This window comes from Schistocerca americana, chromosome 5, assembly GCF_021461395.2.
Source record: "Schistocerca americana isolate TAMUIC-IGC-003095 chromosome 5, iqSchAmer2.1, whole genome shotgun sequence".
In the NCBI taxonomy this organism is placed as follows: Eukaryota; Metazoa; Arthropoda; class Insecta; order Orthoptera; family Acrididae; genus Schistocerca; species Schistocerca americana.
Window position 1 is genome coordinate 396701151 of NC_060123.1, and position 27517 is coordinate 396728667.

The 27517-nt window shown below is 43.4% G+C and overlaps 1 protein-coding gene across 1 annotated transcript in view; it reads right to left on the reverse strand.

The window, feature by feature from the left end:
* The window catches only part of LOC124615410, a 349233-nt gene that overhangs the window by 276002 nt on the left and 45714 nt on the right, over positions 1–27517 (reverse strand). The window lies entirely within an intron of this gene.

Genomic DNA, 27517 nt, shown 5'->3' on the forward strand with positions numbered 1-27517 from the left:
CGATAGACCGTATGATTAAAGTATCGGACTCCAGAAAGTAATTACAGAAGTTTTCCTACCTTGTCAGGTGTACCGAAACAGACCACCGCAGTCAGAGGAACCACGGTGGCAGAATACGTCCATACTTGGCAGCTTTTGTGGCTAAAGACTGCACCCCACCGTTGCTAAGCAACGTACACCGATGCTATCGTAGCCCTGTCAATTTTGCCCTTTACACACGGCGTACTCACCGATCGTCGCAGCAGCAATAAGAGGATGTTTTCGTTAGTAAAGGTATCTGTCGCACTAAGACACCTAGATGACCTTTTAAAGACACAAAAACACACATAGAAGAGCGCTACCGCGCGGGCATGGTTGTGTGGGTGTGGGTGTGTGGGGGGGTGGGGGGGGGGGGGGGTGCGTGAAAGAGGAAGTGAGAGAGAGAGAGACCTAACAGGTTCTCCGACTCTTACCTGAAAGCTACCAACCTTGAAGAAGACAAGAAGCTTATGAAAAAAGACAAGTTTGCTGCCAATGTTTAGGACCACAGACCTTTATCAGGATCAGGACACAGAGGCAATGAATTTAACAGGTGGAAAATAAGTATATCATGTTCAGTTATAAAGTAAGGTGTCGAAGGCAGCCGATAGTAAAGATGAGAGACGGCAATTTGTGATAAATTCAAGTTTGGAAAGCAAATGTGATGGATGCAGAAACTTTTAGTATACTGCAGCTATTTCGGCATACAACGTAAAGGTGAATAATCTAGTGATTGTCGACGAATGTCAATATCAGACAGCCAGTTTTGCTTTGAAAAAAATCCAGAGCTCCTGACACACTATTCCGATGAGCCTGATAAAAGCAACTGATAAGCCTGCTCGGCTACTGCAAACCGACGTTCACGAAGGTTCGTGGATCACTGAGAACGTAGAAGTTACAAGACATACAATAAGATGATTTCTTAGCCAAACGAAAGAAGGTTTCCTATGCTGAATTTGGGAAATTTTATGTTGGCGACAGATACACTAGGCACTGCTGAAGAAAGTCATCGTAGTGATGACGGAATCGCTTATTTCTTTAATTCTGTTTCGTGCTAGGTTGTCCACTTCGCGGTAACCATGGCGGAAGTTAGGTTAGGTTAGATTAGGTTCACCCTCGTAGTAGTAATGTTTCTTGTAATCAACAACAGACAGCTTTATCCCCATGCTAGTGTGAAACTCTGTCATGCTGTAAGTTTTTTTCAAACGAAAATGTTCTAAAATAGCAATACTCATTTTACATCCTAGCCTCTATTGTCACTGTTCTTTGACCTTGTTCTGTAGAGGACAACGCCTACCATTTTTTTCTTCCTTTTACATGTTTAAGCAGTTCTGAATAAGTTCAAGAACATTGTACGTCCTCATTCATAATGAATTTCACCAATGTAGTTTTATTACTCCTGCTGCAGGAGAATAAGTCGTTTTGTGAAAAAGAGTGTATTACCAGTACGGCAGATATCCCTCCTTCCTATGAAGTTATTACACATGCAGTTTCAGAAACACAAATTTGCATTGTGAAGTACAATTGAAATTGCTCAGCCTGAAAGGATCGTCCGAAAACTTCCCTATAATGCTGTCAATGGGGAAGCTCTCTCTTCCACACCCTTTGAATTCAACTAGTCCCACTGCTGTTACAGTTGGGTTATTGTTCTGTACAAATTATCTCAACGGAAATCAGAAGGCAAGGAGTTTGATCCAGGTAACCCACTGCTATGCAAAGATACCATCGTTGTGTTCAAATATCGCAGCACATCAGCGTTCGCTCATATCATGGTTATTGAAATGAGGTCCTCACTAGAGCCCCACGTAACGCATGACCCTTCTTTACTTCTGGCTTCTAACAAGGGAGTTAAATCTAATCAGGTGCTGTTTTTACTCTAGATATCTGGAACCATCTCTGAAAGAACTTGTTTCTTGGCGTTGCTAACGTGAATGGAATAAGCTCATTTCTTCAACCACGTAACTTCAGTAATACATGCATCACTCATCATTTTCGAATTTGAAGTTAAAATTTCCAGCACATGAGACAATTAATTTTGCTACTTTGGAAGTATGTAATAGAAATTTATATACCACCAAATTAAGAGAAAATATATGAAAAAAATGAAGTCAACAGATGAAAACTGGGAAAAAAATCAGATACAAGCAGACTATGGGTACTGGACTTCTCAAGGAATGGGTACGATGGCTGTAGTCCAAGGTTTCTATTATTATGCACATAGCTTTCCTCCTACACTTTCATTATTATTTCCTATAACGTTGCGTAATATTTGGTCCTGTGGAGATATTCTGTGCATTCTTCTCACAGATTTTTTCTTCGTTTTCTATAAATAGCTTTCCAAATTTATCTTTTATTTCTTGTGAAGAGATCTAAATCTTCTACAGTTTCTTTATTATGATTTCATACCCTTCATTTTTTGCAATCATAATTTCTTTGGCGAAGTTTTCTTTACATTGTCTGGATTTTGGTTCAGTTTATATTTTGTTCTTTTGTGTTGTAGAACATCTTTAATTTTTGTAGTTAATTAAAGTTAACTGAATTCAGTTTCACGAATTAAATGTAATAATTCTTACATCATCCAACGTTCTCTGGTTCTGCTTTTCTGCAATCTAATACCTATTTGAACAAACTTAATTAAATCTTAATTTCATTTCAAGTATCATGTTGAGCAGTACGAATTATTGCTTCCACGTTTTTCAAAGAACTGTTCCATTCTGCTTTATATTTCTAACCGTCAACCAGTGTGTGCTATTCTTTTTGCTTTCGTGAATCTAATTTTACACTCAGCTGGTATATAGTGCGGTGATTATCCGTTTCTGGTCGTGGATAGCTGTGCCATATTGTAATTAAATTCCTGCGTAGTTGTTTAAAAGGAATATGCTGTATCTGATGTCCTTTACATTTTAGAGGATTACATTTCTATATTCATTTACAAAGGACTTCGATGAACATAATAGTAATTTTCATATACAAAGGACACCAAAGAACATAATAGTAACAACTATTTTATTTTGGGTGCGAAAATCAGTGAGCCATTTTCACAATTTTGCTGTTTTCTTGCTGGAATGAAATCCGATGGAATCGTAAAAATGGCTCGTTACTATAACTCATCATTCTCTTTGTTTACTGTAATTAGTTCTTCGATGTCTTAAGACTGGATTCCACTAGTTCATCATGAGCTGTAGTAGAGAAGTAGATTTCAGTAATTGGTATTTCACTAATTGTACCGTCGGATCTTTACCTTCCGATTGATCACTGTAACTGTAAGCGCTTCTTAATGTTTTTGGTCACTTGCCTCTTGTTATGATAGCGAATCCACTCTTACACCCTTTTGACCAATACGAAGAGTTAATCTGACTCCATGACTGCCGAATTTTCCACTAGCTGTCAACCTATTTTCAAAGGACTCCAGAAAATCTGATTTGTTGTATCTTATCTAATTCTGACTTTCCACGTTCTCCAGTTTCACGACGGTCTGTACATTTCACGCATCTGTACTGACACTGCGGTATTTAACGTGGACATATCTTTGTGGGAATTTCTCCCGAAGCCCGCTATCACTACCCCTTTGCTCTTTTAAGCCTCTTCTCACGGTTGAGATACCTCTGAGTACTATTAATGTGGTGATTTCATATTTTTCTCTTCCATTATGTGCCATCGACCACATCAACTGGCTTCAGTTCATAGTAATTCCTTCAGAGACTTTATTTCCTTTAGGAAAACATAGTGCCGTACAGCTCCGTTCACTCAGTCATCCTCTAAACAAAGTGCTCCATACAACAGAGTAAGCATATTAGAAACAAGATAGTAAATTTCTGAATCTTCTGCGTTCAAAGTCTTCTTATGCCACACAACAATTTTTTATTGTTTTGCAAACCATTTCGAACTTTGCAAAAGAATCTTCATGTGCTACAAAGGCCTTTATAATAGGGGAGATCGTTGTACACGCAGGATAGTTTACCCAGGAACGCATGATGTTTCGCTGCGGGTTTTGTCATCTAGTTAACGATTTGAGAATCGCATGAAGAGATACGCACTACAGGCAGGGCTTAATTTCGATTGGAACTGAGCTCCGGCACCTCCTATGAAACTTATTTCAACCCACTGGAACATGTCGGAGCCGGAGATTTAAAATAATCCACATTTATTCAACTGCAACGCATCTATAATTTGCCATCCGAAGTTATAATTGTTATATGGGTAACCCTCGTGTCGACTGTTTTTTGTTGACAACTGCCAGAAACCTGAGAGATCTACGGTATAACTAATATAAGACGAGCTTAGTTTGGAAGTTCTGATCGGTATACAAGATGTATCTCCTTGGGGTCATCGGGCGCATTTTATCTGGTGTCTCACAGACAAACGCAAATTTGTTTTTGTAGTTTGTAGCTGGGGTCAAGCTAAACAAATACTGCTGATCATGTCTTTACATGGGATGCCTAGAGTCAATGAAAATGAGTCCCGAAACTTCCTAGCAGATTAAAACTGTGTGCCCGACCGAGACCGAACCCGGGACCTTTGCCTACCGCGGGCAAGTGCTCTACCATCTGAGCTATCGAAGCACGACTCACGCACGGTACTCACAGCTTTACTTCTGCCAGTACCTCGTCTCCTGCCTTCCAAACTTTACAGGAGCACTACTGCGACCCTTGCGGAACTAGCACTCCTGAAAGAAAGGATATTGCGGAGACATGGCCTAGCCACAGCCTTGGGGATGTTTCCAGAATGAGATTTTCACTCTGGAGCGGAGTGTGCGCTGATATGAAACTTCGTGGCAGATTAAAACTGTGTGCCCGACCGCGACCCGAACTCAGGATCTTTGCCTTTCGGGGCAAATGATGGTAGAGCACTTGCCCGCGAAAGGCAAAGGTCCCGAGTTCGGGTCTCGGTCGGGCATACAGTTTTAATCCGCCACGAAGTTTCATATCAGCGCACACTCCGCTGCAGAGTGAAAATCTCATTCTGGAAACATCCCCAAGGCTGTGGGTAAGCCATGTCTCCGCAATATCCTTTCTTTGAGGAGTGCCAGTTCTGCAAGGTTCGCAGGAGAGCTTCTGTAAAGTTTGGAAGGTAGGAGACGAGGTACTGGCAGAAGAAATGCTGTGAGTACCGGGCGTGAGTCGTGCTTCGGTAGCTCAGATGGTACAGCACTTGCCCGCGAAAGGCAAGTGTCCCGAGTTCGGGTCTCGGTCGGGCACACAGTTTTAATCTGCCACGAAGTTTCATATCAGCGCACACTCCGCTACAGAGTGAAAATCTCATTCTGGAAACATCCCCAAGGTTGTGGCTAAGCCATGTCCCCGCAATATCCTTTCTTTCAGGAGTGCTAGTTCCGCAAGGTTCGCAGTAGAGCTTCTGTAAAGTTTGGAAGGTAGGAGACGAGGTACTGGCAGAAGTAAAGCTGTGAGTACCGTGCGTGAGTCGTGCTTCGGTAGCTCAGATGGAAGAGCACTTGCCCGTGAAAGGCAAAGGTCCCGAGTTCGGGTCTCGGTCGGACACACAGTTTTAATCCGCCAGGAAGTTTCATATCAGCGCACACTCCGCTGCAGAGTGAAAATCTCATTCTGGAAAATGAGTTCCGTTAAAAAAAAAGAAAAAAGAAAAACTTTCTCCAAAACTCGAAGCAACAACCATTATTTCCCCACCCTGTGTCTAATTCACAATATAATCGTACAGTGAAGTGTTCTACAACAAGATGGCATTTCCATTGACGGAAAACCACTCCAACGATGAAGTCAGGACACCTGTCAAAAGGAGTAGTTTTTGCCGGGTAGTCTCATTTCCACAATCGTTGTGTACACAGTTACAAATAGTGCGGTGTGCACAGGGAGGATGCATTCCAATGGTTCCGCAGAGGGCCATGGTAAGAATGGAAGCAGGACAGTCGCAAACTCCTGTGGCCCGATGGCTTAACGCGAATAGTTCCGTTGTTTCTCGGGCATGGCGACCCGAAACTGTTTCCCAAAGGCCAGGGCAGGGCCGATCATGTGTGACTTCAGACAGAGAGGACCGTTATTTGGCTGTAAGTGGACGACGGTACCTCCTTAGCACCGCGCAAAACTGGCATCTGAACTCGCAGCATCTATTGGATGCGTTGTATCGAGGCAAACGATGTAGAGAAAGCTTCGACAGAGTAGCCTTCATTTTCGGAGACGACCTACTGTATGTATGCCTATGAGGCGTCTTCACAGAAGATATCGTGTTGAGTGGAGTAGTCAACATGCCACATGAACAGTCGAGCAGGGGACCAATGTTCTATTCGCAGATGAATTCCGATTTGGTGTGGAGAGCGATTCTCAACGGATTCGCATCTGAAGGGAATGTGTAACACTATTTCGAGACCCGAACATTGTGTAAAGAGACAGATATCGAGAAGGATTGCTAATAGTGTGGACTGGGATTATGTCAATCACTCGAACACCTCTTCATGAAATTTTGCATCTGAATCGGAAAGGTTTGATTGCTGACAGGTATCATGACGAGAGGTCGGGACGTCATGTACGGTTGTCGTAAGGTGCTGTGCGCCCAGACTTCGTATTAGTGGACGATAATGCTCGATCTCATAGAGTACGACTGGTTGCTGTTTTCTTGGAAACGGAAGATACTGCACACATGGCGTGGCCTGCTCGCTCTCCCGATGTGAATCACGTAGAGCGTGTCTGGGATGGACTAGGGAGAAGGGTTGCATCACGTCACATCGACCAACCACTCACCGAAAATTGCGAGCAGCTCTGCTGGAGGAATGGGCGATATGGATTCAACATGACATCAATGACGTTATTCACAGTATGCTCCGTCGTTGTCCGGCCTATATTACTACTAGAGGTGGTCACAGCCCATGGTGACCACATTAGCCAGCTGTCGGAATGTGTGCATAGCTGTCGAGATGGAAAAAAATGAAGAATTTTTTCTTCTATTGTTATGCATGTTGTAGTTGCTTACATTCTGTATTCTATACATCCTTTCTACTGTGCTATCATCTGTTTATACCTTTTTATGGTAAAATAAACCAACCTTGCAAAATTTCGGTTTGTTGCTTTAATTTTGAATACCATTGTTTTTTAAATCGGAATTTTACGGGTCCATTTGGTAGAGCAATTCCATATTACTCTAGCGCGGTATTAATTTTATCGATATGTATTAACAGGAACAATAAAACATGAGAATAACGAGTACTCCAGCAGAGACTGAGCAGCGCTACTGCGTGGCAGCAGCAGCAGTCAGCGGGGGCCAGGACAGTGCTATCGCTGGTACAGTACTGGTTATTCCTCCTGCATTAATGTCTCTGTTAATACGCATCGATAAAACGACCATCCCACTAGACTAACACGGACTGCTCTGTCAGATGGGCATGGCACTGGGCGTCACATGAAAAACGTGATGTGCAGTATTTTTTTTGGGGGGGGGGGGGGCTGAATCCAGCTTTACGTTGCATAATCTAAACTGAATAATTCTGCGGAAATATCAGATTTAATGCGCCCAATGACTCTTAGAAGGGACAGGCCGTACATCGCCTTTTGTTTGCGACTGCCCACATTCTCAGCGATCTAGTGGCATGGCGACGTCTCGTGTTAGGGGTGTCAATGGGAAATACACTCCTGGAAATGGAAAAAAGAACACATTGACACCGGCGTGTCAGACCCACCATACTTGCTCCGGACACTGCGAGAGGGCTGTACAAGCAATGATCACACGCACGGCACAGCGGAGACACCAGGAACCGCGGTGTTGGCCGTCGAATGGCGCTAGCTGCGCAGCATTTGTGCAACGCCGCCGTCAGTGTCAGCCAGTTTGCCGTGGCATACGGAGCTCCATCGCAGTCTTTAACACTGGTAGCATGCCGCGACAGCGTGGACGTGAACCGTATGTGCAGTTGACGGACTTTGAGCGAGGGCGTATAGTGGGCATGCGGGAGGCCGGGTGGACGTACCGCCGAATTGCTCAACACGTGGGGCGTGAGGTTTCCACAGTACATCGATGTTGTCGCCAGTGGTCGGCGGAAGGTGCACGTGCCCGTCGACCTGGGACCGGACCGCAGCGACGCACGGATGCACGCCAAGACCGTAGGATCCTACGCAGTGCCGTAGGGGACCGCACCGCCGCTTCCCAGCAAATTAGGGACACTGTTGCTCCTGGGGTATCGGCGAGAACCATTCGCAACCGTCTCCATGAAGCTGGGCTATGGTCCCGCACACCGTTAGGCCGTCTTCCGCTCACGCCCCAACATCGTGCAGCCCGCCTCCAGTGGTGTCGCGACAGGCGTGAATGGAGGGACGAATGGAGACGTGTCGTCTTCAGCGATGAGAGTCGCTTCTGCCTTGGTGCCAATGATGGTCGTATGCGTGTTTGGCGCCGTGCAGGTGAGCGCCGCAATCAGGACTGCATACGACCGAGGCACACAGGGCCAACACCCGGCATCATGGTGTGGGGAGCGATCTCCTACACTGGCCGTACACCACTGGTGATCGTCGAGGGGACACTGAATAGTGCACGGTACATCCAAACCGTCATCGAACCCATCGTTCTACCATTCCTAGACCGGCAAGGGAACTTGCTGTTCCAACAGGACAATGCACGTCCGCATGTATCCCGTGCCACCCAACGTGCTCTAGAAGGTGTAAGTCAACTACCCTGGCCAGCAAGATCTCCGGATCTGTCCCCCATTGAGCATGTTTGGGACTGGATGAAGCGTCGTCTCACGCGGTCTGCACGTCCAGCACGAACGCTGGTCCAACTGAGGCGCCAGGTGGAAATGGCATGGCAAGCCGTTCCACAGGACTACATCCAGCATCTCTACGATCGTCTCCATGGGAGAATAGCAGCCTGCATTGCTGCGAAAGGTGGATATACACTGTACTAGTGCCGACATTGTGCATGCTCTGTTGCCTGTGTCTATGTGCCTGTGGTTCTGTCAGTGTGATCATGTGATGTATCTGACCCCAGGAATGTGTCAATAAAGTTTCCCCTTCCTGGGACAATGAATTCACGGTGTTCTTATTTCAATTTCCAGGAGTGTATATAGCGTAAGGAGAGCTTGAACTTGAGTGTCTGTACAATGTGCTTTTACGAAATCTTATTTCTTCACTGTTTTAATTTGTGACACAGCTTCTGATCGACTGCGTGCAGGGTAATGCATGAGAAAGAATTGGCAACCTTTGGAGCTGATACGGAAACGTCTTTCCCCTCACACGTGTCTGCAAGGGGACAAAGCGGACACATATCCTCCACCCGCCCTCCCCCAGGATGTGGAGTACACAGTTTTTATTCATTACAGAAATCGCAACACATTATAGAAGTGATTTCCTGTAGCTCCACGAAACTTCTCGGTTAGCTAATTGTAGTATTATGTGGCTACTTGGAGTAAGACAGTGCTATAGCAGTTGCCATCTTCTCGTTTGAAAGTGTAACGCAACACACTCTATTGGGGAGAACGGGCTTCTTTCGTTTGTGGGCCATTCTCCCTTCCATAATAAGGAGCACACTGACTTACTGCTGATCAAACGAAGGCGGAATAAAGCCACTCTTGTGTGCCTTGCCGACTTCCTTTATGGACTTCTTTGAAATACTGTTGTCAAGTTGCCTACGAAGCGTACCGCCAACTGCAGCGGAATCAAATTCCCTATGGCAGTCTCCGTCAAGTGCTTCGTGGAGCATTGTTTCGTTACATTGCGCTTTGCCTTAATGATCACGTTCACAGCAGCTCCATCGCTTCATCAGGAGTGGACTTTCAAGAGTCTCCTTTATCATTTTTTAAAAATTTATTTTCTTTTGCAACGTGCCCATTCATCTATCTCAACACTGGATATGTTCTACCACAGTTTCTTCTGATAATTCAGAGTACACATTAGTTCAAGTAGTATCCTGGTAGGGAGTTACACAGGACAGTTAACACAGGACAGAGTCCAAAATGAAACAAATTTTATATTCACGGTGTAGTAACGAGTAAACAGGACGAAGACGGAGCACGGGATACACAGAGCTATCGTGCTGCAAAACTGCTATTGGTAACAAATACGAAATGATGAATTGCAATTGGCACCCATTTGGGATATTCTCAATTTTACCGTTTCATCATGCTGGAACAAAGAGTAGCCTGCTTAAGGAAGCTTGGTGAGTTAGTTTAGTGTGTTACGTTTATTTATGTTGTTGTTGTTATTGTTGTTGTTGTGGTCTTCAGTTCGAGACTGGTTTCATGCAGCTCTCCATGCTACTCTATCCTGTGCAAGCTTCTTCATCTCCCAGTACCTACTGTAGCCTACATCCATCTGAATCTGCGTAGTGTATTCATCTCTTGGTCTCCCTCTACGATTTTTACCCTCCACGCTGCCCTCCGATACTAAGTTGGTAATCCCTTAATGCCTCAGAATATCCCCTAACAACCGATCCCTTCTTCTAGTCAAGTTGTGCCACAAACTCCTCTTCTCCCCAATTCTGTTCAATACCTTCTCATTAGTTATGTGACCTACCAATCTAATCTTCAGCATTATTCTGTAGCACCACATTTCGAAAGCTTTTATTCTCTTCTTGTCAAAACTATTTATCGTCCATGTTTCACTTCCATACATGGCCACAGTCCATACAAATACTTCCAGAAACGACTTCCTGACACTTAAATCTATACTCGATGTTAACCAATTTCTCTTCTTCAGAAACACTTTCCTTGCCATTGCCAGTCTACCTTTTATATCCTCTCTACTTCGACCATCATGAGTTATTTTGGTCCCCAAATAGCAAAACTCGTTTACTACTTTAAGTGTCTCATTTTCTAATCCAATTCCCTCAGCATCACCCGACTTAATCCGACTACATTCCATTATCCTCGTTTTGCTTTTGTTGATGCTCATCTTATACCCTCCTTTCAAGACACTGTCCATTCCGCTCAACTGTTCTTCCAAGTGCTTTTCTGTCTCTGACAGAATTACAATGTCATCGGCGAACCTCAAAGTTTTTATTTCTTCTCCATGGATTTTAATGCCTACTCCGAACTTTTCTTTTGTTTCCTTTACTGCTTGCTCAATATACACATTAAATAGCATCGGGGAGAGGCTACAACCCTGCCTACATCTACATCTACATCTATACTCCGCGAGCCACCTTACGGTGTGTGGCGGAGGGTACTTATTGTACCACTATCTGATCCCCCCTTTCCTGTTCCATTCACGAATTGTGCGTGGGAAGAACGACTGCTTGTAAGTCTCCGTATTTGCTCTAATTTCTCGGATCTTTTCGTTGTGATCATTACGCGAGATATATGTGGGCGGTAGTAATATGTTGCCCATCTCTTCCCGGAATGTGCTCTCTCGTAATTTCGATAATAAACCTCTCCGTATTGCGTAACGCCTTTCTTGAAGTGTCCGCCACTGGAGCTTGTTCAGCATCTCCGTAAAGCTCTCGCGCTGACTAAATGTCCCCATGACGAATCGCGCTGCTTTTCGCTGGATCATGTCTATCTCTTCTATTAATCCAACCTGGTAAGGGTCCCATACTGATGAGCAATACTCAAGAATCGGACGAACAAGCGTTTTGTAAGCTACTTCTTTCGTCGATGAGTCACATTTTCTTAGAATTCTTCCTATGAATCTCAACCTGGCGCCTGCTTTTCCCACTATTTGTTTTATGTGATCATTCCACTTCAGATCGCTCCGGATAGTAACTCCTAAGTATTTTACGGTCGTTACCGCTTCCAATGATTTACCTTCTATGGCATAATCGTACTGGAATGGATTTCTGCCCCTATGTATGCGCATTATATTACATTTATCTACGTTTAGGGAAAGCTGCCAGCTGTCGCACCATGCATTAATCCTCTGCAGGTCCTCCTGGAGTACGTACGAGTCTTCTGATGTTGCTACTTTCTTGTAGACAACCGTGTCATCTGCAAATAGCCTCACGGAGCTACCGATGTTGTCAACTAAGTCATTTATGTATATTGTAAACAATAAAGGTCCTATCACGCTTCCCTGCGGTACTCCCGAAATTACCTCTACATCTGCAGATTTTGAACCGTTAAGAATGACATGTTGTGTTCTTTCTTCTAGGAAATCCTGAATCCAATCACAAACCTGGTCCGATATTCCGTAAGCTCGTATTTTTTTCACTAAACGTAAGTGCGGTACCGTATCAAATGCCTTCCTGAAGTCCAGGAATACGGCGTCAATCTGCTCGCCAGTGTCTACGGCACTGTGAATTTCTTGGGCAAATAGGGCGAGCTGAGTTTCACATGATCTCTGTTTGCGGAATCCATGTTGGTTATGATGAAGGAGATTTGTATTATCTAAGAACGTCATAATACGAGAACACAAAACATGTTCCACTATTCTACAACAGATTGACGTAACGAAATAGGCCTATAATTATTCGCATCTGATTTATGACCCTTCTTGAAAATGGGAACGACCTGCGCTTTCTTCCAGTCGCTAGGTACTTTACGTTCTTCCAGCGATCTACGATAAATTGCTGATAGAAAGGGGGCAAGTTCTTTAGCATAATCACTGTAGAATCTTAAGGGTATCTCGTCTGGTCCGGATGCTTTTCCGCTACTAAGTGATAGCAGTTGTTTTTCAATTCCGATATCGTTTATTTCAATATTTTCCATTTTGGCGTCCGTGCGACGGCTGAAGTCAGGGACCGTGTTACGATTTTCCGCAGTGAAACAGTTTCGGAACACTGAATTCAGTATTTCTGCCTTTCTTCGGTCGTCCTCTGTTTCGGTGCCATCGTGGTCAACGAGTGACTGAATAGGGGATTTAGATCTGCTTACCGATTTTACATATGACCAAAACTTTTTAGGGTTTTTGTTTAGATTGTTTGCCAATGTTTTATGTTCGAATTCGTTGAATGCTTCTCTCATTGCTCTCTTTACGCTCTTTTTCGCTTCGTTCAGCTTTTCCTTATCAGCTATGATTCGACTACTCTTAAACCTATGATGAAGCTTTCTTTGTTTCCGTAGTACCTTTCGTACATGATTGTTATACCACGGTGGATCTTTCCCCTCGCTTTGGACCTTAGTCGGTACGAACTTATCTAAGGCGTACTGGACGATGTTTCTGAATTTTTTCCATTTTTGTTCCACATCCTCTTCCTCAGAAATGGACGTTTGATGGTGGTCACTCAGATATTCTGCGATTTGTGCCCTATCACTCTTGTTAAGCAAATATATTTTCCTTCCTTTCTTGGCATTTCTTATTACACTTGTAGTCATTGATGCAACCACTGACTTATGATCACTGATACCCTCTTCTACATTCACGGAGTCGAAAAGTTCCGGTCTATTTGTTGCTATAAGGTCTAAAACGTTAGCTTCACGAGTTGGTTCTCTAACTATCTGCTCGAAGTAATTCTCGGACAAGGCAGTCAGGATAATGTCACAAGAGTCTCTGTCCCTGGCTCCAGTTCCCAACCACTGCTTCCCTTTCACGGCCCTCGACTCCTATAAGTGCCTTCTGGTTTCTGTACTAATTGTAAATAGCCTTTCGCTCCCTGTATTTTACACTGCCACCTTCAGATTTTGAAAGAACAATGGAAAGCTACAGCCAGATCCGGACATTCAATCTCGAAATAAGGCTAATCATGTAGACTTCAGTAGACTAAAGACGAAAACACGATAATTCACATTTTGCAGGGCTTGCGTGGCCTGGCGGGGGATAGCGACTAACTTTTTAAACAGTAGACATTTCATCACAAGCCGTCAGCTGAACCCACTTCTCAATAACTCGGACTTAAAGACGGCACAGCCGTCAGCTTTAGTCTACCTGGTGTTTTCTCCGGCAGTCTTTTATCATTTGTAAAAACATTCACTGCCAACACACTGTAACACTATAATCGATGTTATTTATATTTGTTACATCTAACGTATTTGTCTGTTCTTACTTTAGTGATTTCTGTATCACCGAGCTCTTTGATGTAACATCTGTGTAAACGTTTCAGGCAGTATTTATGTCAATGTAATCAACCCGAGGATGAAATTTTAAAAATAACGTTCTGTAAAATGAAGGGAATTTTAAAACTTTAATTGTAATACTGGTTCAGGCATGAAGAAATTTGGTTTGTAACAATGTTAAACTTGGAGGGTAGTCCCTCCGCAGCGAAACTGGCTTTGCGGGAATAGATAAGGCAGATTTGACGGTAAAACTGCAAGGCTGTTCTGTGGGAAGAGTTAGTCGGTGGTTAGCTAAACGAGCCAAGAAGAACAGCAAGATTATATAAGATAGCCTCGGATGTGGAAGTAATTTGGTTTATTATTCATGACATACTTTGGTTAGCTCTGTGCAACGAAAATCCGACGGTAAGAAGGGAATTTTCAGTGCTTATTACACAGCAAGAGCCATGGAAACTTTTGCCATTTTTTTTAAAAGCCACATGACATCGATTCTAAAACCACCTTCATCTCAAATTATCACTCGAGTACAATATAAATGCATACACCACTTATGCAATTTCTGTTTCAGTAATGAGTTTGTGTTTTTTTAACTTTGTGTTAAGCACCCGTATTTTATCTTTGACCCTATCCCAACTGCTGCGATATTTCCGAGTATCCTACTTTATTGAGCTGAAAATTCATTTCAGTAAACTTTCTCTACAGTTAATAAACATTGTGGAGTAGTAAATTACATGATTATTCAGTGAGCATTAGCTTTGAAGTACTCCATGACTTTTTCACAAAAGGATAGTTACAGATCCATCAGAGTTCAACTGCCAAAAAAAGATTTAAAGCATTCAGCTAAAGATTTTTCTTCTTGAAATTTCAGTACACTATTACAGTTACCTGCAAAAAGCGTGATGATTCATGACAGTAGCTGGCTAGTAGACTTTGAATGACCGGCTAAGGACTAATTATTGTCAGGTCTGGAAGTAACTGTTTATAATATTATGTTTATGTAGTTAATAGTGTTTCACGTTTTATGTTGTGACTAAAATATTCACCCTTCATCTAGGTCTACTAATAGATTAGTTTCTGGATCCCGATGCTAACTGTTGAGCGAAATTTAAGTTTCATATTATAACTACAGTATTAATGAAGTGAACTTGCCGGTTCTCTAACATTTATGTGTTATAATACGCGGCTGACTACATATACTCAATCTGTACTGGATCCAGGTACCACATGTTCCATTTGAGCTAAATAGTATATGGAGATGAATGCTCCTTGATAATCAGGATGGAGAATGTAATTACCTAAACCCATTTCAGTGACAGTATTTTCCAGTATTCTCGTATAAGAACCTCTTGTCCAAGGTAATATTGTCCAGCATTAGGAATTATTGACCTATAACGATCATTAGCATTCTGCTTTACTGCACAGATAGTAAGTGTTATTGAGAACCAGTAGTTGCAAAAACGGTTAATATTCCTTCTGTGTTGTTCATGTAAGACTACAGTTACATTGCTTGATACTCTTTAGAGAAACAAACATAGTACGACACAATAAACATCCTACGCACGATCATGGCCAAATTAAAACCCTTTAACAGCAGGAATTTCATCGGTATATGCTAATTTAGTACTAGTCGGTAGTGTTTTAAGACGTCTTCCGATATTATCGATTTATGTTTCCGGGACGAAGGCTATAAGGGTAGCTACCAATATTGTAAATCCTGTTTCTTGGGATTTCTCATATCACAATAGTGATTAGGTTCACTCTGCTATTTTCTACACGTATATGACATCTTAATGTGAACTGATTGGTTACCACTATTTCTCTTATCGAAACTCTTGTAAACCCTCGTCGCCATTTTTGTAAACGCCTCGTCGCTACTGCTGTGGAAGCCGAGTTGCCACTGTTGTTACGGTAGGCCGAGACTGTGATTTCGTGAAACAGCGTCTGGTTCAGTGCACCGACAAGACAATTTCTCCCTGTCATTACTACACAGCTATGCCTCAGGGCCAGGTAACAGGATAGGAGAACGAAGGTCCTACAACACTCCAACCAATTGGTAACAAAGTCATTCAAATGAGTAAGGTTTACTTACCTTTGTGACTTGTTGAATTAGGAAGTCTGCAACTCTGCTTGTAATCTAGCACAAAGATGTCCTCGAAGGCTAGTTGAAAATAATCATAGCTAAACTTCACAGTACATAGCAAATGCAAATTACAACAACTGTCTGTTCACTTCTAACAGTTTACTACACGGCGTCCTCTAACTCAGCCCTGGACGATGATTTATAACAAAGTGGGCAAAAGGTGCCGAGTAGACTTCTATCCGATGTCATCCGGTCATTGGTGGCAATTGGCCCATGCGAAGTTGGTATCTTCATCCTAATCGCAACCTGTGGCGCTGGTGGAACTCGTGCAAGCGGTGAGTGTTGTGTTGGCAGAAGAGCCAACACCGTGTTACTAGTGGAGGCCGAAATGGACGCGTTTTAGCTCACGCAGGCTGGTGTGAGGAGGGAAGAACCATACTGACGTGAGGTCTAGAACATGACAAGGAATTAGAATTCAGAAAGCGGACGTAATTAGTTTGATACTTAACTTTAATCCATTAATGATGAACGTCGCTCTTGACGGTACATGATTCACAATATTATCTGTTCAGAATAGTAACTGAATATGGCGCCTTGCTAGGTCTTAGCAAATGACGTAGCTGAAGGCTGTGCTAAACTGTCTTCTCTGCAAATGAGAGCGTATGTAGTCAGTGAACCATCGCTAGCAAAGTCGGCTGTACAAATGGGGCGAGTCCTAGGGAGTCTCTCTAGACTATACTTGCCGTGTGGCGGCGGTCGGTCTGCAATCACTGATAGAGGCGACACGCGGGTCCGACGTATACTAACGGACCGCGGCCGATTTAAAGGCTACCACCTAGCAAGTGTGGTGTCTGGCGGTGACACCACAGTGAGACTCTTTGGCACTGGCACCAGCTCGCTTCTTTGCTCTGGTGGTGCTTTTGCCCTGGCTGTGTCTTGTTCGGACGACACAGCAGAAACTACTCGCAAAAAAGTTTCTTATGCTGTGACACATGGCGTTAATAATCTACAGCTCGGCAAATCTAAGTTTTTCCTGAGCCGAAACGACTAACAAATACTGTAATATGGGTAACTTCTTATCTGAAACAACACTGCGATATGATTTTCCTTCTATGAGAAAACAAATACCTATACAACTTTTAGTTATTGATATTATTAATAAACATAGTGTCTTGTAAGGAGGATATAAGATTAACATCAACAAAAGGAAAACGAGGATAATGGAATGTAGTCGAATTATGTCGGGTGATGCTGAGGGAATTAGATTAGGAAACGAGACAAAGTAGTAAAGGAGTTTTGCTATTTGGGGACCAAAATAACTGACGATGGTCGAAGTAGAGGGGATATAAAATGTAGACTGGCAATGGCAAGGAAAGCGTTTCTGAAGAAAAGAAATTTGTTAACATCGAGTATAGATTTAAGTGTCAGGAAGTCGTTTCTGAAATTATTTGTATGGAGTGTAGCCATGTACGGAAGTGAAACATGGACGATAAATAGTTTGGACAAGAAGAGAATAGAAGCTTTCGAAATGTGGTGCTACAGAAGAATGCCGAAGATTAGATGAGTAGATTACATAACTAATGAGGAGGTACTGAATAGGATTGGGGAGAAGAGGAGTTTGTGGCACAACTTGACTAGAAGAAGGGGTCGGTTGGTAGGACATGTTCTGAGGCATCAAGGGACCACCAATTTAGTATTGGAGGGCAGCGTGGAGGGTAAAAATCGTAGAGGGAGACCAAGAGATGAATACACTAAGCAGATTCCAAAGGATGTAGGCTGCAGTGCGTACTGGGAGATGAAGAAGCTTGTACAGGATAGAGTAGCATGGAGAGCTGCATCAAACCAGTCTCAGGACTGAAGACTGAAACAACAACAACAGAGTTTCCGGCATTATCTGTTGTTTTTGTTGTTGTCAGAGACGAAATTATCTTTTGTGCAACATTTGTAAATACATTGAAGGAAAATAATCGCAACATCAACAAATAATTAAAACATGTTAATGAAATTTCGGTAACATATTTGTTTTGGTATCATATGTAAGTGATTAATACTGCAGATCAAAGGTTAATGCCAAGCACAGGGTAATCCATGGGAAATTTGAAATGTTGGTAGATAAAAAACTGGTGTACTCGCCATAATGTTGAAAGCAAGCGGGTGAGCGTGCAAGCACTGTGTAGTGCAGGTGCCGGACGTCGGTTTCTCTGATGTTCCATTCCTGTTGCGCTTGGTTGGTCAATACAGGGGTAGTTAACGCTGTCTTGTGGATAACACTAGAGTCTCATGGTGTCCCATTGCGCTCAATTGGAGGAGGATCTGGTGATCGAGCAGGCCAAGACAAAACGGCGACACTCTGCAGAGCGTTATTATGTTGGAAAACACCCCCTGAAATGCTTTTTATGAATGACGGCACAGATTTGCAGTCGGTTTGCATCGGATAACCACGAGAGTGCTCCTGCTTTCATACGAAATCGCACCACGGATCACGTCTCCAGGTGTCGGTCCAGAGGGTGCACGCAGACACATCAGTTGCCGGCCCTCAACTCACCTCCTTCTAACCAACACATGACCATCACTGGCACCGAGGCTGAACCAGCTGTTGTCAGAAAGCACAACAGACCTGGAATCTGCACTACAATGAACTCTCGCTTGGCCCCACTGCAGTCTTTGGCGATGGTTAGGGGTCAGTGGAATGCACGCTACAGGGTTTCTGACTCGGAGCTGTCATTGGAGTAACCGATTTTTAACAGGTTGTAAGAGGTCCGAGCAGATGTAATACAGATGTAATTTAATGTAAGAAGTCCGAGCAGATGTAATTTCGATGTATTGCTCATGCGCTGCCTGCGATATGCAAGGTATAAGAGAATCGCTGACCAGAGAGTAGTGTTGACTGTACGAGCTGCGTAGCAGTAGCAGTAAGCTGTGCCAGTGTGTATGTCTGCTCTGGTCTAGTCTGGTGTATCATGTTGGCTGGGCCGGACGCGGTGCAGCGATGCCGGAGCCTGAGTATTATTGTATAAGGTAAAGAAAGCAGCCCTGCGCACATCTAGTAATATTATGTAAACTCCCATGTATATCTTTTAAAAATGTCCTAATGTTAACAAGCATTCATTTCAATTTAAAGAATTTAATATTTTTTTCAATGCATGATCATTCCGATTGTTGCAAAAGAAAAATCATTTGCTTCCTTTCATAAATAACAAATGTATAGGCCAGCATTGCACAGAGCTGTGCCGGAAAAGAGATATTGTAATAGCAGATAGTTGCCGACTTTACCGAGGTGAGGAATTTTGCTTTTTATTCAGAAAGTTCTTACAGGGCCATGACGCAGCACTGCTGTCGTCCAAATTTTACCAGGTTACTGAATTTATTTTTTATTACGAGGTTTAGGAATTTTTCTGTTTCGAGCTTATATTAAATGAGAACAGAATTTTGTGGGTACATTAAATAGGAACCAGTTTTGTTCTGAGGTTACACTAAAATTAGAATCATTAACCAAATAATATTTAAATTATATTTTTTGTGGGGAGGTTACAAGGTCGTTGTGTCACTGTGGTGCGAACTGCTGTTCAGATTGCTGCTTTGGATGCAACACGATGCGCCATTCACCGAATGCGCTTGATTTTCCTCGATAGCGTCACGTGGCCGTCCGGAGCGCTGAAGAAGAGTATTTTGTACACTACTGGCCATTAAAATTGCTACACCAAGAAGAAATGCAGATGATAAAAGGGAATTCATTGGACAAATATAATATACTGCAACTGACATGTGATTATATTTTCACGCAATTTGGGTGCACCGATCCTGAGAAATCAGTACCCAGAACAACCAACTGTGGCCGTAATAACGGCCTTGATGTACCTGCCATTGAGCCAACAGAACTTGGATGACGTGTACAGGTACAACTGCCGATGCAGCTTCAACAGGTTGCCACAGTTCATCAAGAGTGGTGACTGGCGTATTGTGACGAGCCAGTTGCTCGGCCACCATTGATCAGACGTTTCCAATTGGTGAGAGATCTGGAGAATGTGCTGGCCAGGGCAGCAGTCGAACATTTTCTGTATCCAGAAAGGCCCGTACAGGATCTGCAACATGCGGTTGTCCATTATCCTGCTGAAATGTAAGGTTTCACAGGGACCGTCTGAAAGGAAGAGCCATGGGTCGTAAAACATATCTGAAATGTAACGTCCACTGTCCAAAGTGCCGTCAATGCGAACAAGAGGTGACCGAGACGTGTAACCAATGGCACCCCGTACCATCACGCCGGGTGATACACCAGTATGGCAATGACGAATACACGCTTCCAACGTGCGTTCACCGCAATGTCGCCAAAGACAGATGCGACCATCGTGATGCTGCAAACAGGACACGGATTCATCGGAAAAAATGACGTTTTGCCATTCGAGAACCCAGGTTCTTCGCAGAGTACACCATCGCAGGCGCTCCTGTCTGTGGTGCAGCGTCAAGGGTAACCGCAGTCATGGTCTCCGAGATTATAGTCCATGCTGCTGCAAACGTCGTCGAACTGTTCATGCAGATGGTTGTTGTCTTGCAAGCGTCCCCATGTGTTGACTCAGGGATCGAGACGTGGCTGCACGATCCGTTAGAGCCTTGAGGATAAGATGCCTGTCATCTCGACTGCTAGTGACACGAGGCCGTTGGGATCCAGCACGGCGTTCCGTATTACCCTCCTGAACCCTCCGATTCCATATTCTGCTAACAGTCATTGGATCTCGACCAACGCGAGCAGCAATGTCGCGATACGATAAACCGCAGTCGCGATAGGCTACAATCCGACCTTTATCAAAGTCGGAATCATGATGGTACGCGTTTGTCTTCCTTACACGAGGCATCACAACAACGTTTCACCAGGCAACGCCGGTCAACTGCTATTTGTGTATGAGAAATCGGTTGGAAACTTTAATCATGTCAGCTCGTTGTAGGTGTCGCCACCGGCGCCAACCTTGTGTGAATGCTCTGAAAAGCTAATCATTTGCATATCATAGCGACTTCTTCCTGTCGGTTAAATTTCGCGTCTGTAGCACGTCATCTTCGTGGTGTAGCAATTTTAGTGGCCAGTAGTGTATGTCGCCCTTTGCTTGTGATAAATATATCAAAGTTAAATATTGTAACTGTCTTGTTGTAATGAAACTCATTAATGCGAGTTGTTTGATTGTTTGTCTAGCGAACCGGGTATGCAGGATTCGTAGACACAATAAAGTAAACCTGATTTGAAACCTGACAGTGGCGCTCCTAGCGCGACTCGTATGCGATTGGCGCTAAATTTGAATAGGCGTCATCTTTCGGACGTAGAATCACGCCTACCAACTTTCGTTTATGGCGTACAGCTCCTTCTTCATGTGGCGATTTTTTTCCATCAGTTTCTTTTGAATCTACCCATTTAAGTGCTGTTTAATAAGCTAAAACGATTTGGGCCTTATAGTATATTCTTTAGTCAGAGAATTTTATTCAGTTTTAAAACTAGTTTTACAATGGTTGGACGGTTCAGTCATACTTTGTCGGTCGTTTCACACGGAAAATGTGTTACTTGAAAATAGGCTAAGTTTCTGTAATAACTTAACAATTATGCCTGTGTTCAAAATAAAAAATTGTACTGATTTGCATTAGCTTGTATTTCGAAATGTTTTAACATGTAACTCATTTTCGATAACGCTTATCGTTAGATAGATGTTGTTTACAAACTGTTGGTCTGTAGTACAGTGGTAATGGAAGAGACAGACTGTTAAATACAGTACTAAAAAGATTTTCACGACTGAATGCTTTTAAATATTAACAGAATATTTGTTCCAAGCTATCAGACCATGTTTTATCTTGGAACCTTTTTCACATTTACAAAACTATACATTTCAAAAATGGTTCAAATGCCTCTGAGCACTATGGGACTCAACTGCTGTGGTCATAAGTCCCCTAGAACTTGGAACAACTTAAACCTAACTAACCTAAGGACATCACACACATCCAAGCCCGAGGCAGGATTCGAACCTGCGACCGTAGCGGTCGTGCGGTTCCAGACTGTAGCTCCTTTAACCGCTCGGCCACTCCGGCCGGCCATACATTTCTGCACTAATTTTTGTAGTTTCAGAAAAAGACTACAGCACACAAAAGTGTCATCATTAAAAAAATGGAAAAGGAAAATATTCAAACTGCTTTTACAGGGCTGGCCAGAGACGATCTTCTGAAAAATGTTCCAAGATAGAAAACTGTACCCCTTCTTTTATCTCTGCTACTGAGCAGTTCTGTGTCTGTTACGAGAATGATGTTAACATTACATATTTGTTAAATGAATTTGTAATGTGTTTTTAAGACAGAGCTGGAACAACAGTACTGCTCCATTTTGAGATATTGCGTTACTACTGTAACATTTTTACTTTATCGCAAATAATGTAAAAGATGTCTAATATAAAAAGCTTTCCTTTTCTTTTTCTCTTTTGCTTGTCCAGCACTCTGACAACTTAGTATCGATCTGTCTTATGTTTTGTAAGTTGGTTTTTTAAAAACCACTACGCCAGTGTATTTTAGATGTTTCTTTCAACCTTCGTCTCCTATGTTTCTTACGTACATTTTAAATTTGAATTACTTTATGAATCACAAATGCACAATAGGTATTTTGTGCTAATATCTTGCAAAACCCGTAATATTAAGTCTTCACGTGACACATGTGACATAGAGGGCGTTCCAAGCCCTGTGACACCGAGGTCTGTAAACAGCGGCCTCAGTTTAGGTGATCGCTATAAGCTTGTGGTTATAGCTTGATACCAGTGCCTAGCAATTTTAATTGTATATTACAGGTATGTTCCTACCAACTGTTATGTTCATACGCAAATGTAGTTGTGATTTTCGGTTATATACTCAATGACCGTTATGTGAAAATTTTTAACTTCTAGCACTGAGGATGGTCACTAAGTGACCGAAAATCGATTTTGCTGACAATAAAACAACAAAATACGGACAAGGCTGATTTTCCTTCCAATTCTATCCACTATTTGGTCGTGGTGCACACAACACACCATGGAGTCGGCAATCAATATAAAAAGCTGCTGCGAAGAGATGCTTTCACCGATAATTCCAGCGATCACAATTATAATTTTACAAATAAGTTCCGGTTTGAATAGCTTTTACTGTCAAGTTTCCTATAGTTCAGAAATGTTTCTGTGGGATTACTAAAACAGTTAATCATATCCAACGGAGACACAAGAAGCTTTCAGGTGGTCCCGCTCCTTGATGAAGAGCGACAGCGTTAGTAAAGGTCGTGTGAGGCCGTAGCAATTTTATTGCCTGGAGGCTCTCGTTCAGGACCAGCGCGGGGAATCGGATTCCTTTTCCTAATTACTGCCTTAATCTGGTGGCAAAGCGGCTCACCTGCGCAGGCAATAAGGCGCCTCCGGGCGCGGACTCAAAGCTCCCTGAGGTCCCGTGATCCTCTCCCAACTGGGGGGAGAGCTGAGAGGCGGCCGCTTAATAAGCAGCCGACCCCGCGGGAGGACTGGACGGGACACGTCCTGAGGGAATAACCGCTGCTGCCACTCTCCCACACCTGCGACACTCCAGCGTCACAGCCATGTTGTCCGCTTGGAACGCCTGGGAGGACTGAACACGGAAAAATGTTGCCCACCACAAAAAAGTCCCACTCTTCATTTCAGTTCTATTCACATAACGAAGTATAAGCGTTTTTTCTAGCCGATAATGTTTCAAACAACAATGCTGTATAATCAGTTACACAAATTATTACTGGTTTTTGCGACTTACGCTTACAGCAAATAACACAGGAATATTTTTCTTCAGACGCAACGGTTTTATTATTAAAGCAACTTACATAGTCATTCTGGAAACACGGTTACATAAGACGTCTATACTTTTAGCTACTTATAGATTAAAAACACTATTTTCTTTCAAAAGTTGCTTACAATTTACTGACGGTGTTCATACTTCTATTTTACATTACTGGCCATTGAAATCGGCCTTGATACATTTGAGCACTGAGTCAAACATAGCTTGGATGACGTGTACAGGTACAGCTGCCCATACAGCTTCAACACGATACCATAGTTCATCAAAAGTAATGACTGACATATTGTGACGAGCTAGTTGCTCGGCCACCATTGATCAGACGTTTTCAATTGGTGAGAGATCTGGAGAATGTGCTGGCCAGGGCAGCAGTATAAAATTTTCAGTATCCAGAAAGGCCCGTACAGGACGTGCACATGCGGTCGTGCATTATCCTGCTGAAATGTAGGGTTTCACAGGGATTGAATGAAGGGTAGAGCCACGGGTCGTAACACATCTGAAATGTAACGTCCACTGTTCAAAGTGCCGTCAATGCGAACAAGAGGTGACCGACACGTGTAACCAATGGCACCCCGTACCATCACGCCGGGTGATACGCCAGTATGGCGATGACAAATACACCCTTCCAATGTGCGTTCACCGCGATGTCACCAAACACGGATACGGCCATCATGATGCTGTAATTCATCACAAAAAATGACGTTTTGCCATTCGTGCACCCAGGTTCGTCGTTGAGTACACCATCGCAGGCACTCCTGTCTATGATGCAGCGTCAAGGGTAACCGCAGCCATGGTCTCCGAGCTGACAGTCCATCCTGCTGCAAACGTCGTCGAGCTGTTCGTGCAGATGGTTGTTGTCTTGCAAACGTCCCCATGTGTTGACTCAGGGATCGAGACGTGGCTGCACGATCCGTTACAGCCATGCGGATAAGGTGCCTTTCATCTCGACTGGTAGTGATACGAGGGCGTTGGGATCTAGCACGGCGCTCCGTATTACCCTCCTGAACCCACCGCAACAATGTCGCGATACGATTAACCGCAATCGCGATAGGCTACAATCCGACCTTTGCCGAAGTCGGAAACGTGATGGTACGCATTTCTCCTCCTTACACGAGGCATCAAAACAACGTTTCTCCAGGCAACGCCGGTCAACTGCTGTTTGTGTATAAGAAATCGGTTGGAAACTTTCCTCATGTTGGCACGTTGTAGGTCTCGCCACCGGCGCCAACCTTTTGTGGAGGCTCTGAAAAGCTAATCATTTGCATATCACAGGACCTTCTCCCTGTCGGTTAAATTTCGCGTCTGTAACACGTCATCTTCGTGGTGTAGCAATTTTAATGGCCAGTAGTATACATACAGGGTGATTGTAATTAAAGGTATACTTTCAAAACGCTGTGGAAATAACACCACTGGTCACTGTGACGCCAAATTGCAACGGAATATTATCGGAGAAGGGGAAAATAGTATGGCAGAAGAAAAAAATAATTTGAAAATTGATCAATAGATGGCACTGTATGTGTCACAATACGTAAATGAAAACACTTGTCATTTGCACGACCCATTGAAGATGGTATAAACACGCCGGGTATGAGGCTTTTCCTCCTTTGGTGTCTGCGACGTTCGCCATGACTGTCTCAATGCAGGATCGCGCACTGCTTGTGAAGCTGTATTACATGAATGATGACTGTGCACACATCGCTCTGCGGAGGTTCGAAACAATGAATTGGTAGAAAAAAGGCGTTGGTTCGATGACTGCCGTGAGTCTGGAGAAAATGATTCGGAAATTAGAAAAGACAGATTCTTTTGGTGTGCAACCTGGTAAAGGTTCTGAGCACTATGGGACTTAACATCTATGGTCATGAGTCCCCTAGAACTTAGAACTACTTAAACCTAACTAACCTAAGGACAGCACACAACACCCAGTTATCACGAGGCAGAGAAAATCCCTGACCCCGCCTGGAATCGAACCCGGGAACCCGGGCGCGGGAAGCGAGAACGCTACCGCACGACCACGAGCTGCGGACCCTGGTAGAGGGAGGAAACGAATTGATTCGGCGTCGGTGGAAGCAGTGACCATATCAATGCAGAAGACGACGAGTGTTGGTGTGCAAACGTGTAGCGCACGGAGAACTGGCCGAACATTGGACATACCCGTGAGCACGGTACGTAAAATCCCACGAAACATCCTTCATTGCTATCCATTCAAAATTACCCATGTGCACGAGTTGCTTCCTGTTGACCTCTGCTTTAGAATTTCTTGCTCGTGTGGAAGTGGACAAGGATTGGCCGCAGAAGATTTTGTGGACAGATGAAGCCCATTTCCATCTGACCAGATATGTCAAAGCACAGAATTGCCGAATATCGGCGACCGAAAATCCACATGTAAATCAACCAGTACTACTTCATCCTGAAAAGGTCACTGTGTGGTGTGGGTTTACGGCACCATTTATCATAGGGCCATATTTTTGCGAAGAGACAGGTGCTTCTGGTTCTGTTACCTGTACCGTCATTGGTAAGCACTATGAGTGTCTTTTGCGCAACCACGTCTTTTCAGTCCTCCAACAGCGGGAACGTGTAGATGGGATCATTTTTATGCAAAATTGCGCACCTCCGAACATTGCAAATCCAAGTAAGCAGCTGCTGAAGCGCCATTTCGGAAATGCTAGAATTATCTGCCGCCATTTCCCTACAGCCTGGCCATTCCGATCACTTGATCTTAATCCGTGTGACTTCTGGATGTGGGGCTATTTGAAAGATAATGCGTTCAGTGTTCCTATTGCAAACTTAGCTGCATTGAAGGCATGCATTGCGCAACACATTCAGAACATGACCCAGGAAACACTTCGATCAGCTGTAGAAATGCTGTTACTCTATTTCGACGTTGCTGAAAACGGTGGACAGCATACTGAACATGTTTTGCGCCAGTCACTCGGAAATTATTAATCCGATCTGATTTTGATTGATGCTTTTTACGCGGTTTTTTTTTTTGCCTCAGAACAATTAAAAATCGGTATTATTGATGCTTTTTAGGCGGTTTTTTGCCTAAGGACAATTAAAAACTGATGTGGATGATGCTTTTTTACGGGTTTTGGCCTCAGGACAGTTAAAAATCTATTTTTCCCATTCGATGTCATATGAGCTTGCCGTGGTGGATAGACTTACTTAACTAGAAGTATCACACCTGTACACCCATGCACAGTGAGTACTGCAGTTTGTTTAACGTCAAACGTATACCTTAGGCATTGTTGTATGATTCATTTGTCATTTCTAGTCGCCCACTATTAAATTATGATGCTTAAAGCGCCGTCTATTGCTACATTTTGTAACTATTTATGTTTCTTCTGCCATACGTTTTCCCCTTCTCCGATAATACTCCGTCGCAATCGGACGTCATTCTGACCAATGGTGTTATTTCTACAGCGGTTTTAAAGTTTAACTTTAACTATAACCACCCTGTACTCTGCAGACCACTGCTTTAGCATTCCCTTTGTTAGCGGCGGTTAAGTTCGACAGAACATTGGTTATTCATTCACTGTCGGCAATTTTTCATCTTTTAAGAAACCCATTTTCCTTGCGCTGCATTGTTGTTTCTTTCACTTCATCACACTTTCTGTAAAACTTCACAACACGATCAGTACATCAGTTCCATGTGAAAAGTGTAAGGACAATAATGCAGTGAGTTCAAAATAGGAGAATAACTGCCAAAAGTGAATGTGGGATCAAGTTTCTTTCGACGT